This window comes from Leptonychotes weddellii, unplaced genomic scaffold (genome assembly GCF_054177405.1).
Source record: "Leptonychotes weddellii isolate Sample4059 unplaced genomic scaffold, ASM5417740v2 HiC_scaffold_1015, whole genome shotgun sequence".
NCBI classification, from domain to species: Eukaryota; Metazoa; Chordata; class Mammalia; order Carnivora; family Phocidae; genus Leptonychotes; species Leptonychotes weddellii.
In genome coordinates, this window is record NW_027677961.1 from 1 (window position 1) to 14,701 (window position 14,701).

Sequence of the window (14,701 nt, forward strand, 5' to 3'; positions counted from 1 at the left end):
AAAATTAGTCTATTCTTAATGAAGGCTTCTCACTTGAACTGATGAATTCCATTAGACCGTTGTACTCTGATCCCAGGATGAAGCAAAGGTATAGCAATGAAAGACATGTAATCAGCTCTCACTTCCAGTCCAGCATTCACCAACTTGATCACTGTCATCATGGCCATCATTTTCTTCTTACTGCACTCTCCTTCCTATGCAACTTTGACTCCAAAGAGATGAAAGCACCTAATTACCCTTACAATCGTTCCATCTTATAATTAATCAAAACCAGCTGGAAAAGCAAGTGGAAAATTCCAATTTTTTCAGTTAAATTCCTTTCCTAAAATTGTGGAATGACTTCAGAAGAGGATCTATCATACTGAAGATGCAGATCCCTGACTCTAGAGATCAGAGCAGCCTGAGTGGCTGATGGCTATGGACACTCAAGGATGAGGCCCATACTCTGTAAATGCTCAATATTATGAGAAACAGTAAATAATACACAAGAGCCCATAGTTGATTCAATTCTGATGTTCATCATCCAACACATATGTCAAATAATTAGCAGCCAAAGGCATCTTTACCTTTGCAAAATAATTGTATATTTCTTGGTTAATGTAAATATCGCATGAAATAAAAACCAGAGCAGCACTTCATGAGTCACTGAAAAGCACATAACCTTTTTCTAAGTAATATGAATTCTCAGAATTTATTCTCACAAAATCATTTCAAAACTAAAAAAAAAAAGAAGCCAACATTCACAGAAATATTTACCAAAGTTTTTTTTTTTTAAATAATAGCGAACATAGGGGAACAATTCAAATGTCCAACAATAGGGAAATTTTTAAAGGATAAGTTATATTACCTCTCTAGGTTTCAGTTTCCTTATCTATAAATTGGAAACAATATTTACTTAATTGTTTTAGGGAATTAAGTTAATTAATATAAGATTAAGAATGCACATACTAATTCTAAATTGGGTTCCATGTGCATTTTAAATTGGGTTCCATGAGATTCCCCTTATTAATAAATCCCCTTTTCACTTTGGTTCTTTTGAAAGGTTTCTGTTTCTTGTTCCTTGCAATCAAGTGATTCCCCAATTCAGATGGGGAAGAGTGGAAGACTGGGAGAGAGAAAGACACAGAGAAACACTGCCCTCTCTGTACCCTCCATGTAGTGTACGGAAAAATACAATGAATGTTTAATTATAGGTGACATAATTTACCAGATAAAAATTTCATTCCAATATTATTTTTTACACAGAGATGCATGCTGACAATGGGCCACCCACTGTTAAGCAGACGATCTCATTACTTATTTCTTTCATCTTAAAGATAAGGAAACTGAGGCTCAGAAAATTTATATATTGTTAGTTGAAAAGCTACAGAAGGCTTTATTTAGGACTGCAAACTCCTGCATGAGTATATAAGTGTGTGTGTGTGGTTTATGTGTGTGAGAGACAGAGAACACAAAAGTGAACGAGCAGAGTGTGGGAGCTGGCTAAAGGACTGATTTGTTTTGAAGCTAAATTTGCCTAGAAGACTACTGTTTTTACCCAGTGGTTTTTTGTTTGGTTTTGGTTTTTAAATTTTTTTTTTGCATTGTTTGTAGAAGTTACTCAAGATCAGAGTACTGGTCCTAAAGCTTCATTTGTATCCCATGGAATTCGTCTTTATTAATGCTTAGGTATGTGTTCCTTTCGGGGTAGGTTGTGTGAAGTACAGAGCTGTTGAACTATCACACCTGGAAGGCTGAAGTTCTTACAAATCTCTCTTCTCTCTGGCTCCCCCACTGATTAAAATCTAGTCCAGAATCACACACATCTGCCAGACCCCAAAACCAGAATACTTAACCACAAAGGTGACCTCCCAGTAGACTTTACAGGGGCAATAATATCTGCTTTTAAATCTTACATTATTTAAGTATTGTGCAGTTTATAAAGAAATTTCTGATCTGTGATCTTATTTAAGTGTGACCCAACTTGCCAAGAAACAACATTCCTATTTTAATGAGACGGACTTAAAGATGCCTTAACATAACACAGATATCCCAGACCTCACCAATCTAAAATGTTACTTTTATTTTTCATGACCAAAGCATGGAGCTTAAGCCTCCACCAACCTGGTTGCTGGAAATCCAACCTCTATTTCAAAAATGTTCCCTCTGTATATCTTGGGGTACTTTCCAAGGCCCCTCACAAGACTTTCAGTTGCAGGCATCACATAAAGCCTGCTCTGTACTTCTTTGCTATATCTCTCCCAGGTGGCTGCCCTCCAAGCCAGTGGAAAAAGGCTTCACAATTATCACTGCCCATCTTGCAAGGCCCAAGGTCCACACCAAGGATGCTATATGTAGGTGCTTTTCCAAGTTCCCATTAGAGCACTGCTGTAAGAAAAGCCTCCATGAACTTCAGTTCAGGGTCTCAACATGGCCCTGAAGCAGCGCAGCCTGCAGTCAGTCTCAATACACACAACGAGTTTTGAAGACTTTGGCTGGAACCTCACTCCTTGCTTGCCCAGAATCTCGTCAATTATCTAATAAAAATGCAATTCTAGGGGCGCCTGGGTGGCTCAGTCATTAGGCGTCTGCCTTTGGCTCAGACCCTGATCCCAGGGTCCTGGGATCAAGCAGGGAGTCCGAAGGCCTGCTTCTCCCTCTCCCGCTCCCCCTGCTTGTGTTCCCTCTCTCGCTGTCTCTCTCTGTCAAATAAATAAATAAATAAATAAATGCAATTCTATAGATTTCTGGTGCCCAAACTCTTTTAACCAGAGGAGCTCAAACCCATCCAAAGGGCCAGATGGCAGACTGTCTTTGAGTGGTTCTCTGGAAACAGATTCTGAGATGGAGAGTTGCTTACTGGAGGCTGACTGGGGAAAGCTCCTGAAAGTGACAGTGTTGAGCTTTACCTGAGCCCTGGGTTCCCAGAAGGCAATGGCAGTTAGGAACCTGACCACTACCACCACCACTCTTTTTTTGCTCTGAAAATGGCTAACTGCAAAGGACCACCTCAGCCTGGCCTATTTGCATATACCCAGATAAAGCCATCTCTACACTTCCTCTCAGCCTCTATAATACTCCTATATAAAGCAAATGATTCCCTGTCTCCTGCCTTTATAAAACTCCAGTCCTTTCTTTTTCTTTGTTTCTCATTAATGAATATTCTACCTATTGTAATAGCCAGAATAAAGGCATCTTCTTAACTGCCATGTGTATTTTCTTTTTTTTTTAAGTGTGTGATTCCATTTATGTGAAATGTCCCCAACAACCAAATCCACAGAGACAGAAAGAGAGGTTAGTGGTTGCCAGGGACTTGGGGAGGGGGCTGGAAAGTGACTATAATGGGGACAGTGCTTCTTTTTGGTGTGATGGAATGTTCTGGAATTAGATGGTGGTGATGGTTGCACAAGGAATGCACTTAATAGCACTGAGTTGTAAACCTTAAAATAGTTAAAATGGTTAAGGTTTATGTTACGTGCATTTTGCCACAATAGGGAAAAAAAAAAGAAATTTAACCACAAGAAGACTCAGAGAATGGTTGTCACTTACAGCTGTTGAACTTGGGGGCTGTTCATCAGGTTTGGTGCCATGCTCATGAAGCCTGGGTTGTTCAGCAGGCTGGTTGTGTCAAAGCCGCCGACACCTCCCATGGGACTCGCTCTAAGCTTCAGCTCTGCCATCTTGAAGTTCAACTTGTAGGGTCCATTGTGGGGATCCAGCTCCAAAGCCTACCTGTCGTAGGGGCTCGGCTGTGCTCGTTTGAACTGGAGAGCGCTACGCCCACTCCGCCGCACCTTTGCTGTAGAACGGGTCTATGCAGTCGGCCCACTCACTGTCCTGCCCCGCCCCCGCGTAGCTCCTGAGTTTGCTGGAGGCCATGGCTCTGTTACAGAAACAGATGGCACTGGCCGGGTTCAGCTCAACGGCTTTCCTGTAGAAGTGCACGGCAGCCTCAAAGTTTTCTACGTTTCCTTCGGTTTGGGGGCACTGTGTCTCAGCCTAGCGCTCCTCTGAAGGCGGAGTTTGTTCCGGGGCTCTTCACGTCCTGCAGCATCTCCTTGCCGGTGGCGGAAGCTTCAAATATCTCCGGAAGAGTCCGAGGGAGTGCGAGGCCCCTGCCATACACCGTCAGCCCAAGAGGGAGTCTCCAGGCACTGGATTGCAACTTCCAAACTCTCCTGGGCATCAATGGGAGTCCCCCAGGTCGCACAGTTGGCTGTGCAGGAACCTGACGTAGAGTGGTATAGGTCAAGCGCTTCCCGTTACCCACTTTGAGACAGGAAGAGACCACGCCCAGGAGTTTTTGAGATCTCTCAGGCGGCTGAAGCTGACCCACCCACGCGGCTGCGCCTGCGCACTGCGGTGCTGCCCCCCTCCCCGCGCCCTGCCTTTCCAACGCACCCCCATGCCTCCATAGAAGGAGCCTTACATTCTGTCTTTGACAGGTGATAGGCCTGTGAGGAGGTGAGGGAGGTAGAGTTGAGCAGCGGAAGATGCCAACCTGCAATGTGGTCTTGGGTGATTCTATGAGGGCTCCGGAGTCGGGGTGGCCCTTTCAGAGTTGTCCCGAATTCAGGCGAGGCTGCCCAGTTTTTGTATCCCTAATTAGCCAGTTACTCAGCCCCCAGGAGCGGGTGTAACCCAGGGCAACTTCCAATGAGAAGAAGCAACTGCGAGCTTCCAGCAGCCTAACTCCAAGTAGCTGAAGATGGTGCCTGCACAGGGGATCTGAGTCCCAAGTATCCACTGCATTGATGGGAAACTAGCCATTGATCCTCCACCTCTCTGTATACTCCCAGACATCAAGGAGAATGCCTCCCTCCTCAACTTAAAAATCAAAAGCCGCTATGAATATCAGTTAAATGAAAAGGATGCAAACAAATCTGGGGTGGAGCTAAGATACAAATGATAGTAAGGAACAACTGGAGAAAACGGATGGGCATGCCCTCTAGATACATTTTAGAGCCCTCGAGGAGTGTTTCTCAAGCTGTGGTTCATAGATTTTCCTGGGCTAGTACCTTAATGCATTAAACTTGTGTTCAAAAAACAAAATTCAACTGAGTAATTTGAAGATCTAATTGGCTTTACTCCACGACTCATGAATCGGGCAGCATCCCATCTAGCAAGTAGAAAGGAATTCCAAGGAGCTGTACAAAATGGAAGGATTTTATAGACAGATACAGGGTGGGAGAAGGAGAAGAGATTATTAGCAACAGAAAAGAAAGACTTGTTTTGGGCAAGGACACCTTCCCTTAAGGGGGAAAGGCATGGGGGTCTTACCTTGCTGATTACTTCACTAGTGCTGATCAGGAAATTCCAGACTGATTGGTTTGAAATTTCACTCTTGGGAGAGGCTGATACTGCAATTAGGTTAGGTATTAAGTCTTGGTGGGGCTTAGGGAAAGTGGCTCCATTTTAGGCCTTTTGCTCTTTTTAACACTTGATAAGCCAGTCTGTAGTTTTGTTTCTGAAATGAATTAGCAATATACTCATGAATATTTAATGAAAATAAAATTTAAAAATTAAGTGACATCATTTGTTGCTACTTCATCAATGTCAGCCCAAGTTTCTCCATTCTTTCTAAGGAGAGGTTTTTCTTACTGAATTGCATATGAATTTGTACCAGCTTGAGCTTGAGACAGAAATATTATAAGTAACTCTTTTGTCATCATGAGCCTAATTCTTTGTACATCTTTTTTCCTTCTTCCCAGAAGCATTTACTGAGCTCTGTTCTGTGTCAGGTATTATTCTATACCCTGTGGAGGAGACAAAATTTTTTTCTGTATTTTTCTACCCTTGATTACTGCCACCAAAAGGCACAGATGACTTTGCTAGGGCAATGTCAGTGGTAAGGGAGAAGCAAAACACAGTCCACAGTTAACTGAGGAGCTGATGCTAATGAAGACAACTTTGTGCAAACTGCTCTTTCTAGATTCTGCAAATCTGGAACCTAGAAGCATTGCTGTTCTACGTTGGTAGCTAAGTGGAGATGCAGGGTGGTGGGAACATGTGTTTCGTTCTCTTGTTTCGCATTTTGTTCTATAGTGGGAGAAATGGAGCATGTTTAAATGCTGATGAGAAGGTACAAGGAAGCCAGTAGACTAGATTGAAGATACAGGAGATAGGATCATTTACCTGAAGAGGAGTAAGAAATGGGATTTGCCTCGTACTCAAGGAAAAGTACCTCTTCAACTGTGATTGGGGAAGGGAGAGGTTAGAGCAGGAGGCCAGCCAGTTAAAGACAGTTGGACTGATGCAGGGTTATGGTTTTTTCCAGATACACAGGACAGTGAAGAATTAAAGGAGTTGAAGGATTTGGCCAGTGACTAATTGAGAAGATAGATCTAGCATCTAGATTAAAGTAGAAGAGGGGGTGAAAACCAAAGAAAACTGGGAGAAAACGGAAGGGTCTGAAATTGGGAGATATCAAATAGGTTTTTTTTTAAGATTTTATTTATTTATGGGACACCTGGGTGGCTCAGTCGGTTAAGTGTCTGCCTTCGGCTCAGGTCATGATCCCAGGGTCCTGGGATCAAGTCCCACATCGGCTCCCTGCTCAGCAGGTAGTCTGCTTCTCCCTCTACCCCTCCCCCTGTTTGTACTTGTGCTTGTGCTCTCTCTCTCTCAAATAAATAAGATCTTTTTTTTTAAAGATTTTGTTTATTTATTTTTGAGAGAGAGAGAGCATGAGCACGAGCAGGGGGGAGGAGCAGAGGGAGAGGGAGAAACAGACTCCCCGCTGAGCAGGGAGCCCAATGCAGGGCTTGATCCCAGAATCCTGGGATCATGACCTGAGCTGAAGGCAGATGCTTAACCGACTTAACTGACTGAGCCACCTAGGCACCCTCAAATAGGTTTTAAAAAGGAGAAAGAGAGAAGAAAAATTGTAGCAAGAGCTAGCATTTACTATATGCCAGGCATCATTCTAAGCAATCAATTCAAAAATAACCCCAAGAGGCATATTCTATTTCTTCCCATGTTTTATATAAGAGGAAACTGAGGCAGTAAGGTTAAATCATGTGTGCAAGGTCACATAACTCAGAAGTGGTACAGCTCTGGTCAGTCTGGTTTTTGGTTTTGGTCTGTGCTTTTCTCTGCTTCCTAACCAGAGAGGAGAGTTTGACTTTGTGATTTCAAGTTGCCTTTTGGGTCATGATGAGCTCCAGGATATGGTCTAGAGTGTGGCTTAGCAATGTGCTACTGAGCTAGAACAGATGCTGGACCTAGACCCCAACAGCCCTCCTGCTCTCTCCTTCTGCATGCAGACAGGACTGCAGCATCCCAAGGACCTTCTGCTCGTCACTGTAATTACAGCCTCACTGGCCTCTGTGACCAGCTGGGCTGTGACTGGATATGCAACAGAGAAGGTGACTGGGAAGCCAACCCAAGAGGAACTGCTTTGAGGAAGTTCAAATTGAAAGATCCATCCATATTCAAGATATAGGAGAGCATGCCAAAATACATTTGCAAAATCTTCACTGTGAGTTTTCTTTTGCTAGGTGTTCTCTGTGATTCCAGCTGAATGTTTGGCATTGCTCCAAGAATGTCAGTTTGGGGCACACAAATAAAGCAGCCCTGCATTATAGTTGCATCATTAGTGGAAACCTAAAAAGTCTTAGTCACCCCAGCAAATGTGTAGTGCCCTGGGTTCAAAGCCCCAGACTTGAAATACAGCTATTTGAGTTAGAAGGTTGCTTTATTATCTGTTTTATCTTCAGAGCCCTAGTGCTAAGAAAACTAAGTACATAGTATCTCCTCATCTGCAGAAGCTGTTAAAGAAATGCCTTGGAGCTTTCTAGCATTTCATTATGCTAGCATGGGGGTATGAAAAGAAATTGCGGTTTGTATGCCAGTTATGCCTCCTACTAACTGTTACCCTGTCCATGTTCCATAAGCCTCTTGAGCCTCACCTTTCTTATCTGTAAGATGGAGATAGTAATCGTGTAAATGAGATCATCTCTGACTAGTGCTTGATTGAGCCTGGCTCATAGCAACACCACATTCGAGGTGGTGGTGGTTGGTAGTGGTTGGTGTTATACTTGTTTACACTCCCTCACCGCCCATTCACTATTTTCTGTCCCTGCCACTCCACTGAAAAAGTTCCCACCAAAGTCATCAACATCATCCCTCATGCTAAAGCTAATAAATACCTTGCAGTTCATGTCCAACACGGCCTCTTGCCAGAGGTCCCAGAGCTAGTGAGTGATGGCCCCGAGATTCAGATTCAGACTCAGTGTTCCTCACGTTACTGTCCTAGACCCTCTTCTCATCTCACGTTACACACTTGACCTGTGGAATCTTATCCATTTTCCTGACTTCAAAGGCCATTTTTAAGTGTTTATGGTGTGCCAAGTGTCAAGTACTATGTTAAACATATATGTGATGGATGGATGGATGGATTTTTTAAAAATCGCAGCAATAGCCTTATGAGGTAGATATTATGATTTTATCATTTTCTACATTTACATGGAGAAACTGAGGCTCAGAAAGATTAGCTACAAGGTCACCCTGCTAGTAAGTGACAGAGTCGTGATTTGAACCCAAGCCTATCTAATTCTAAAACAACTGCTCTTGGCCATTACATGTGGTATATATACTACAGCAGAGTTCCCAAATAGTGCCCCCTCCAACTTCATGTAAGATTAAAATAAACCAGTCCTGAAGGGAACGCAGATATAAAGTTTCCTGAAATATCAAGGTATTCAGGTACACCTTTGCAAGAGTGGAGCTGGATATGCAGAACTGCTAGCCTCAAATGTTGGCTCCGAAATAATGAAGGCTATCCCCCAGCATTCTTCATGACCATAAGCCTCTTAAAGCCCAGGTGGAAACACCAAGGCTTCAACTGTGAGAGCTAGGGGCAGGCAGAAAACTGGGGTTTTAGCATTCATGCTGCAAATAAAATAAACCCTGGCCTCAGCTCTCTGGACATCAGGATACCCAATCATCTACTTCCTTCAGAAGGAGTGAGGAATGGGCCCTCCTCACCCCCCGTGTGGCCATAACTGTCCCTACCACCCCCATATATCTACCGAGGCAGAAGGTAGGACCATGCAAGGGAATTTGGCAGTGATTGCTACTGCCATAAGTAATAGCTACCATTTTATGATTCAGCATTTCTCTCTGCATGATTTTTCTAAAGAGTATAAATAATTCACACTAAATTATAGTTACTAGAAGGATATTTTAAGCCTAAAGTTGAAGTTTATACAATTAGTGTCTAAAACCACCTTGAAGGGAGAAAGCAAACATTTTGACTATCTAAATAACACTTTATAAGGCTTTTAGGTAGCTTACTTAACATTCCTTAAATTAATAGTGATTTCTACATGAAAGTGAAATATGTATAATTTTTACATTAAAATGAAATATTATAAAATATAATTAAGAGGCTTATCAGCATTCTCACATTTTTGGGGTGGAATGTAAAGGTATGAATTCAGAAGCTTATTAAGCTGGATGACTGATTGCTATATTTGTTTCTTTATTATGAAATATGTATACCCCTGATGTCATAGACCATGCAGTATTTATGCCAGATGTGCAATGAAATCTATATTCAATATTTAGGCAACTTGACAGGGGAAGGAACCTATCCCTTAAATTGATTCTAAAATTATCTTCAATTTAAGGCATTATCTCAGAATTGCACATAAAGCTCTAAATTCAAGAGAAAGTAAGATTATTTTTACTTGAATTACCATAGAATTTGCTTCAGGTCTTTAGTCACTTTGCCAATAGAGATAGCCAGAGTTTTATTAAGCACTTCTCCATCTGAATGATAATATTGCTACAGACCCTTTCCCATCCTTACCCTCACATGCCTATTTTTAGAAAGAAATCCATGTGTCTTTAAACATTAAAATACAACTGACTCTTTCATCACCGAGGCCAGGTTTGGAGGTCTTCCAACAGAGAACAGATTATAAACACGTGAAAAGGCAGCTTTCTATAAGGACCTTTGTTTCCTTTTAAGCATACAGATGAAAATCAAGTGAAGTCCTAAGGCAGAGAGTTCTCAAACTATATCCTGCATAGAATTATCCGCAAATTCCTTGACTCAACCTCCAGGTGCTAAATCAGGGAGTAGGTGCATGTTGGGACCTGCAGGGAATCTGCATTTCAATGAGCTCCTTCCAATGTTTCTGATGTAAATTGTACCTGGATTTCACTTAGTATAATTTTCCCTAAGGATTCTTCCCCTGACACTCAGGGATTATATATTTATATGACCCACAGGTCATGTATAAAAGAAAGAGTTTGGGTACTGGGGCAGATGGCCTGGGCTTGACTGTAGATTTTGCCATTTACCAGCTCTATGGCTTTAGGCAAATCACTTCATCTCTCAGATCCTGTCCTCTCATCTCTAAACAGAATATTAATCCTTGTCATGTACCTCCCAGAGTTCTTAGGGGGATCAAATTAGATAATGGCCATGTGTGGCAGAGATGATGTGTTCATTAAATTCTTTTCACTTCCTTTGTGAGCACACAGCTAGACTGCTTTTCCTAGCCTCCTAGCAGCAGTTAGTGGGGCCCTGTAGCTGTGTTCTGGCCAGTGGAAGATGATGTATGTTACTTCGCTCCAGACTCCTCACCACTACCACCATCTTTTTCTTCTCACCATCTAGATGTCAATTCGCAGAGCAATCTTGAGAGCCATGTGTGGAACATGGTTGGCCTTGGACTTGAAAGAATGCTTGGAGCTGAGCCTCCTCTCTGTCTACTTGCATTGTACTGAAAGGTGCACAAGAAACACACTTTATTGGGTAAACCCACTGGACATTTTTGAGTCATTTGTTACTGCAGCTAATCTACTCTGTGAAACATAGTCACATATAGATAGAAGACATTAAGTCAAAGGACAAGAACTGGGGTAGTGAAGAAGGAGAACTGATAGGCCAGGCTGGCTTTTTTAGAGTAGGCATTGGATCTGAGGAAGACCTTCTGCCCACAAATGGCCTCTTCACTACATGTTCACATATCCCATTGGGCCTTTTGCTGATAGTGGATCAGAGAGAAAGAATAGGAAGCAGGATGGGAGAACAAAGATTGGCAGCAGTGAAAAATAGGGACCAGGTATGGGAGCATAGGTGCCGAGAGGGAGGGTGGCAGACAGGCTAGCACAGAAGCCTGAGATCCTCGAAGAGCACCTTGGACTCAGGAGTCAGGCCAACATCTAGGCATCAGGGAGCACACAGGTAATGAGTGTCAAGAAAGGCAGCAAAGCAGAAATTAGGCACTTTGTCATAAGCCAACAAATGTGCAGAAATGAGTGGTCAATATAAGCTATGGGATTGGAGAGGACAGGTTCAAAGACCAGGAAGAAGAGTGTTCTTCCACACTACTTGAAATTCTAGCCATTCTTCAGAACTCGCCTCAAATCCCACCTCTTTTATGTAGACATTTTTTTTTACCACCTCTTTTATAAAAGCCTCCAGCTAAATCAGGAGTTTTTAATCTGGAATCCTTAGACCCAAGGAATATAAAAATGAACTTCCAAAGGTTTTTGAATCCTCTGAACTTGAATGTAAAATTATGTGCTCATATTTTGGAGGACAGAATCCTTACTTTGATAAGCTTATGAAGCAAAAACTAAGAATCACTTCACTGGTTTTGTGAACACAGAAATGCAGACGTTTGTTTTTATCCATCTCTTTACCCTCATGCTGAGCACAAAGTAGGTAGCTCAGTAAATGATCATTGAAGGGATACATGTGTCTTTCTCTGATTCTCCAAGTTGAAATTGCTCTCTTGGTCTTTGTGTTTCCCAAACCACTTGGTTTGTAAATTCCTGTGGCATTCTTCACGGACTGCATTGCATCTAAGTTCATTGTTTACTTGCTGTTTTTCCCAACCTATAATTACTTTAAGGGTAAGCAGAGTAAGATTCATCTTCATTTTCTCAAACATTGTCTAAGACAACAAATAGCATAATTCAAGATACCCATGACATCATTTGATTTTTATAGCAATCATGAAAATATGTAGTATCATAGTCCCCATTTTACAGATAGGAAACTAAAGCTTAGAAAGGTGAATAGGTTCATTTAAGGTCTATAAGATAGTAAGTTGAGAGCCCAGAGTCAAATTCTTGTCTTTCTGATTCTAAAGCCTTGTACTATGTTTATATTATATTATACTTTACTATATTACAATATGCCCCTGTAACTGTCCCTCAAGATTGTTGGATTAAACTGAACTTGAAATAAATTTTATGGACATGAAATATGGACAGACTATGAGACAATCAGAAACTCTCAATCTAGTCCAATCATCTCATTTTACAGGTGGGGAAATGGAAATTTAGAGTAAGAGAGTGACCCAAAGTCGGGCAGCAAATAAGTGGTCAAGCTGAGTATCTTGTCTGGTGAATTGATGCTCTTTCTTCCATTATGTTCTGCTCCTCCCTGTTTCCTTGGTTCATGCTGCTCTGGAGTGAGATCAAAGGGTCAAATCCAGGTAAATTTCTATAAAAAGGTATGACATGTCTTTATAGCTTAATTTAGCTCATTAAATATTTTAAGATATCCTTTGACAGCTGGTAATGATCACAGTTCTTGATTAGACAATGCATTTTCATGTATCTAATTTTCTCCATTTTTTCTTTCAGATATTCTTTTTAAAATGGAAGCAGAAATGCGCCAGATCTTATGATAAATGCAGTCTACTTAATTCATAGCAATTGCAGTCCCTCATTAGTAATAAATTAAATATTGAAAAGACCAGATCATTTCAATGTGTCAAAAAGAGCCTTGTCACTTGGCATAATTTAAGAGGTCAAAGTGTGCATTTTATAATGATCATCCATATCCAGTATTTCTGATTCAACTCACTCAGCTTCTATGACTCATGGGACTTACCCAAGACACTTGTTGAGTTACAAACAGAGCCAAATATAAGGAGCAAAATAAAACCATATTTTGTGTCTAAGAATTGTTGGACAGATATTCAGAATTGATGCACATCATTGAACTAAGAGTTTCACCAGGAGAAACTGCATTTAATTGTTTCTATATGACTTCAACACATCTCTTTATTTTAGACAATTTTGAGAAATCAAATTATTTTGGTAATGATTTTACCAAAAACAATTCCATTGAAAAGCAAATAAATATCTTCAAATCTTAAAATACCAATTCAAAGTATTAGCTTATTTTTCATATATTTTTTACTTAAATGCTTGATAATAGTACCATTTTTGTCACCTTTAACTAAGGTCAACAAACTGCAAAGCTAGTTCAACCAGTAGTGAAATCAGTCATAAAGGATGAGTTTTGATAAAGAGAAACAGTGAATTAGGGATCAAACATATATTGCTTTAGTTTAAACATCCCTCACATGATAAAAGACTCTGGATCACAGAAATTTACTAAATGCTTTTTTTATAATTTTGTTACCAAATTTAGAAAAGTAGGGAGTACTAAGCAGCTCTTTAGCAGAAAAGCTGATAGGCTTAAATATTATAGTAGCATCTTTTAAATGATGAAACCATATCATCAAAGGGAAAGGGTGTGATAGAAATGCAATATAAGTAAAAATGTCTCTATATAAAATTCATTCATTCAACAAGCATTGATTGAGTGCCTTGCAACTGAGTGCAAGCTAACAGGCCCAGTGGTGCATAGGTTGGAGAGTGGACTAAGGCAAGAGTCCTGCCTTCCCAGAGCTATCACCTAGTAGTGGTGTAGTGGTGGTGACAGCAATGCAGAACTAACTGTAATAAAAGTAAAAGAACTAAGGCAAGAGATAGATGAAACATAGTAGGAGTTCAGGGAAGGATGGCAGCAATTTCAGCAGGGGAGATATTTGAAACCACCTAGTAAGTATCTAGAGCTAACACTCCAGTGAAAAGCCAGCTTATCTCCTGGACATACTATTCTCTCTAATGCAGTATGATCATGTTATACTGGTGGTCTAAATGGAGTATTTACAGGAGCACAAGGAGGTCTGGGAAAGATCTTGAAGAAAGTCATATGTGAGCTGGGCCTAAAGAACAACAGAATAGGGGCACCTCGGTGGCTCAGTCGGTTAAGCATCTGACTCTTGATTTCAGCTCAGGTCATGATCTCAGGATTGTGAGATGGAGCCTCGCGTTCAGCCCTGCCATGTTCAGCTCTGCTTTGAGCCCCATGATGGGCTCCATGCTGGCGCTGGGCATGGAGTTTGTTTAAGATTCTCTCAATCTCTTCCTCTGTATCACCCCCTAAGGAAAAAAAAAAAAAGGAACAACAGAACATAAAGATGGAGGGGTCAGTGGAGACTTGATCATTTAAGTTCTTAAAGACCATATTAAGGTATTTGAATTTTGTCCTGTGGCCAATGGAGAGCCATCAAAGGATTTTTTTTAAAAAAGATTTTATGTATTTGTCAGAAAGAGAGAGCATAAACACAAGCAGGGGAAGAGAAGCAGGCTCTCCCAGGACCCTGGGATCATGACCTGAGCCAAAGGCACAGGCTTCACCAACTGAGACACCCAGGCATCCTCCATCAAATATTTTAAGCAGAGGAGTGATGTGGTCATATTTGTACTTGAGAAAGATCACTCTGGCTACAATGTAGAAAATAGATTGGAGGGGAAGGGAGCAAGTGAGAAGGCAGGAAAATTCATTGAATTAGTTTTTTTTTTTTTAAAGATTTTATTTATTTATTTGAGACAGAGAGAATGAGAGAGACAGAGAGCACATGAGAGGGGGGAGGGTCAGAGGGAGAAGCAGGCTCCC

At 41.2% G+C, this 14,701-nt stretch overlaps 1 pseudogene; it reads right to left on the reverse strand.

The window, feature by feature from the left end:
* Nucleotides 1-3,524: 3,524 nt before the first annotated feature.
* Nucleotides 3,525-8,141, reverse strand: LOC102741493 (small glutamine-rich tetratricopeptide repeat-containing protein alpha pseudogene; annotated as a pseudogene).
* Nucleotides 8,142-14,701: the final 6,560 nt, after the last annotated feature.